We start from the raw sequence: 4,978 nt of genomic DNA on the forward strand, positions 1-4,978 counted from the left end.
AGGCACCATAACCGTTGCAGTCCATCGCGGGTGTTGCTGCGCCGCGAGGACAAACTCAACCCTGACATATAAAACACAGGTAATTGTCTCCATTAATTACAAACACCATATCCAAACAATTTACTGCATTAATTTCCACTGATCCCTTTCATTACATCATCCCCTTCGCTTTAATTGCTTCACTTAGAGAGGAAGGCGCGGAGGGATGCGGGGAGGGATAAGGAGAACGGGGAGTAAGGATGGAGGAGGAAGAGGAGGAGGAAGAGGAGGAGAAGGAAGAGGAAGGTAAGGAGTGTGGGAAAGGAAAGGAGAGTAAAAATGTAGGTCGAAGAGAGAGAGAGAGAGAGAGAGAGAGAGAGAGAGAGAGAGAGAGAGAGAGAGAGAGAGAGAGAGAGAGAGAGAGAGAGAGAGAGAGAGAGAGAGAGAGAGACAGAGAGAGATTATTTATTGACCCCCAAATTCATGTTGTACAATGTAAATTCTGTTAAAACTGCAGAAAAAAACAAAGATATATAACAAAAGAGAAGAGACCATTAGAACCCACACACACACACACACACACACACACACACACACACACACACACAGGTAACACGCACACCTTTGCATCCACACATGTCTCATTAACATGATCGGAAGTGGAGGCAGTGGTGGTGGTGGTGGTGGTGGTGGTGGTGGTGGTGGCGGTGATTGGGCAAGGATCATTATGCAATTAGTGGAATGTGCAATCATCCACTCCTGGCTGTACTGAGTGGAAGGAGAGAGAGAGAGAGAGAGAGAGAGAGAGAGAGAGAGAGAGAGAGAGAGAGAGAGAGAGAGAGAGAGAGAGAGAGAGAGAGAGAGAGAGAGAGAGAGAGAATCAGAAACAGACACAAACACACTAGCAGACACACAAACACGCAAAATAAATCCCCCCAGACAACCACACAAACAAACAGACACACAAACTCACCTACATATATAGATACATACTTATACAGACAGTCAGACACACGGACACGCACACACACACATAACAACTCTATACTACACATTAAGTCTGCCCGTAAAGTCAACTAGTGGGGCTGTAAAGGATCAAGTAACAAGGCCATGATGTGTCACAGGCGGGAGGAGCACCAGGCCTTATGTTACACACCACCAGCAGTGACAGTGACGAGCCCTCCTATTACGAGCTCCCAGCCTTGAGGACACGAGCATTTGAGGAAAGGAGGAGACACCAAAAAAAGCCAATTCGTCCACACAAAGCAGCTGCCATAAATGTAATAACCTGTGTCGTTTTATTATTCATAGCTCTCTCTCTCTTTCTCTTTCCTCTCCCTTCCCTTAAAGCTTTATGTCGTGTTCACACTAATCATATTACACCGAAGGGTCGCACGTGGAAGCTGACTTCACTCTCCCACACTATTACCAGCAAAGACTTATAAATTAAAAATATGTGTAAGTTTTTATTAATAGTTCGCAGAGTCCGTCAGACATTAATTCTGGGAGCCGTAGATCTTCTAGCGTGGTAAAACATTGTGGACCTTAATGCCATTGACAATTATGGAGCGTAATTGAGCAAAGGAGCTTATGAGCCTTGATGTCCTCAGTGTGGGCGGGGGCCAGCACTGTAGTGGAGTGTGGTGGCGGAAAAGACCGGCCACAGGGAATGAAGGAAGGACGGCAAACGCTTCTCTCAACGACTAGAAACGTGTGCACAAATCTGCTTTAAAATTAAAAGAGAAACACTACTGAATATCTCCTGATGGATGTAGAAATCATATTAACAGTCAACTAACCTGCGTGATTCATTCATTAACGACAGGTGAAGCCTTACCTGTCCCCATTATGCTGCACTTCGCTGTCTTTTGTCTACATACACATTTGTATAACACATTTGTATACTATTTATAGATATTTTTCAGAGAATAAACCTCACAGTACTGGCAAAATAAAAAAAAAAAAAATGGTCTATCTAAACAAAGTATGTGTTGTTTTTCTTTCTACTTGCGCACTTTGCTTACCTTGGAAAGCATCGCTCTACTATAGTGCAGTATTACACGTATTTTCATTTGCACAAAACTTTGTTCACCACTGCGGCATCGCTCGCTTTCATCCTTCACCGCTTAACACATCCTCATTTCCTCCCGCACTTAGCGAGGCCGGTGACCTAACTTGCACATCGTATTCCAAAAGTTGTTCAGGTGCACAGTTCGCCCACACATTCAAGCATTATTGTGCAGGCGCTGGTAAGGACGTTTTTCTTTCAGCAAAGCCCCGCATCACGTGAGCGCACTGAGTGCCTCATTGACATGCCGGGAAAAGTGACGACAAAAGTGGATCACATACTTTTATGACTAAAGTTCAAAGTGAGTTTACTGACTTTTCCTTCGCTTTGTTTTGTGAAGCCTCAATTCCACCCGAGGCAAAACCCGGGGCATCAAGAGCACCTCACTGCGCTGTAATGAGGGAAGCACCTGCGGGAATAAACTAAACATAATTGCATAATAACATAAGAAAATAAGCAGACTGCAATGGGCCAGCTGGTCCACGCCAGGCCGCTCCTGAGCACGATTGCATCCTTACAACCTTGCCGATGTAAATAAACACGCAACCAGATGAACAAAGTCTTGCAAACTATGGCATTTATTGGTCCCCATGGCGCAGTGGATAGCGCGCTGGACTTCTAATCCAGAGGCCGCGGGTTCGAATCCCGCTGGGGATGAATGTTTTTGCGGCGTGGTTTAATGCATAAGTGTGCGTGTGTGTGTATGTGTGGGAGGCGTGTGATGCGGGAGTGGATTTCAGTGTGATCGCCTGGTGTTACGAGCGACCAGAAATAGTACCCGCTGCACCCCGCTAGGGAAACACTCGAGGATAGAAAAAGAAAGGCAAGTTTTTAACATCTAGCACAGCAATTTAGCAGATATGTTTGTCACACACCTGCAGGTATCACAGGTGTCTCCCTCACGTGTTCTTCGTAATATACATAACACTTCACAAGAACACACCTTAAATTCCACTAAGGACTTGAAACAGCGCGGAACACACACACACGCACACACACAGAGACTCTCTCTCTCTCTCTCTCTCTCTCTCCCTCTCTCTCTCCCGGACCTTCACCGTGGAGGCAAGGAAGGACCGCGAGGAGCAACAACTCAAGCAGGACCAGTCAATGCCCACCCTAGACCAGTCCTTCTCCTCCTCCTCCTCCTCCTCCTCTTCCTCCTCCTCCAGGTCTTCCCTTCCTCCTCCTCTATCATCTCTCCTCCCTTTCCTCTCATCTATCCTCTATTTTTCCTTCCCTCTCTCCCTAATATCTGTTCTTTTCTCTTTTCCTCTTTTTTTCTCTCCCTAACCACACATTTGTTTTTCACCACTTATTTTTCACCTATTTTCTTTTTTCTTTTCCTCCAACCCTCATTTATCCTCCTCCTCCTCCTCCTCATCTTTTTTTCTCCACATCTCTTTCCGCCATCTCCTTCTCCAAAACCTCTCTTTTTCCTTCTCCATTCCCTCTCCATCCTCCCATCTCTCTCTCTCTCTCTCTCTCTCTCTCTCTCTCTCTCTCTCTCTCTCTCTCTCTCTCTCTCTCTCTCTCATCTATCCTCCTCTTTTCCATTTCTTCCCCTTCTTCTCTACCCTGTCCTCTCCTTGACATTTTTTTTCTCATTTTCTTTTCCTCCTTCGCATTTCTCTCCTCGCTCTCCTCTCCGTCTTATCTTTTTTTTTTCTCCCTCCTCCTTCATCTCACAGCTCTCTCGCTCTCTCCCGCCGCTGCCTCGCCTCCCTCGCGTCTAGGACTTAGGGAGAGAGAGAGAGAGAATAAACACTACGGTGCTGTCAGATGCCGTTCAGAAGGCAGGGGTGTGAACTGCTGTGGCCTGAAACTTGTGGGGGGGAGAGGGGGGGAGATAAGAGGAGAAGAGAAGGGAAGGGAAGGGGAGGGAAGGGAAGGGGACAGGAGCAGGAGGCTTACTTTGGGGAAGGAGGGGAAAAAAGGCAAAGAAGAAGAGGAGGAGGAAGAGGAGGAGGGTGGAGTGGAGGAAGAGAGGAGGAGATGATGACTTGGTTGTGTTTTCCTAATTGAGAATTGAGAGAGAGAGAGAGAGAGAGAGAGAGAGAGAGAGAGAGAGAGAGAGAGAGAGAGAGAGAGAGAGAGAGAGAGAGAGAGAGAGAGAGAGAGAGAGAGAGAGAGAGAGAGAGAGAGAGAGAGAGAGAGAGAGAGAGAGAGAGAGAGAGAGAGAGAGAGAGAGAGAGACGGGGGGTTTAAAGGTCATGCAAGGTCAGGTGGCGCGTTACGTCATCTACAGAAATCTCATGAATTTGTGCCCTTAAAGGAGGAGGAGGAGGAGGAGGAGGAGGAGGAGGAGGAGGAGTAACAATAAATAGTCATGCTGCCATAGATGAGTGATGAATTGACACACACACACACACACACACACACACACACACACACACACATACATACATACACACACACCACCACTACCACCACCACCACCTCTCTATTGTTTACGAGTCTGTCAATGATTCGGTTTCCACACCCGCCACGCCCTCTGTCCTGGAGGCGTGTTGTGCACCGCCCGTCCTCTGTATATGTCTTGTATATGCTTAGGTCAATAAACGTGTTAATGCAATCCACCATCACCATCACCACCACCACCACCACCATCACCACCACCACCACCACCATGAGTTCATCACCTCACCACTGCTACCATCACCACCACTATTTTTTTTAACGTCACTGTGGTTAAATAAATCTATTATCATTTTTATATTCAGTGCCAAAAGTAAGTTACCACCATCACTACCACGACTACCACCACCACAACTACCACAATATATATTTTTTTTAATGCGAGTTTAATCAGTAAGAATAACCACTTCTATTATTACCATCACCACCACCAACACAACCACCACCACCACAACCTCCATCACCACACCATCATCACTACCACAATAATTTTCCACTGTGAGTTTAATCAATGAT

At 46.4% G+C, this 4,978-nt stretch overlaps 1 non-coding gene across 1 annotated transcript; it reads left to right on the forward strand.

The window, feature by feature from the left end:
• The first annotated feature begins 2,631 nt into the window (after window positions 1-2,631).
• Trnar-ucu (transfer RNA arginine (anticodon UCU)) lies at window positions 2,632-2,704 on the forward strand. Its single transcript has one exon. It is a non-coding gene; the product is annotated as a tRNA-Arg (tRNA).
• Window positions 2,705-4,978: the final 2,274 nt, after the last annotated feature.

This window comes from Scylla paramamosain, chromosome 10 (assembly GCF_035594125.1).
Source record: "Scylla paramamosain isolate STU-SP2022 chromosome 10, ASM3559412v1, whole genome shotgun sequence".
In the NCBI taxonomy this organism is placed as follows: Eukaryota; Metazoa; Arthropoda; class Malacostraca; order Decapoda; family Portunidae; genus Scylla; species Scylla paramamosain.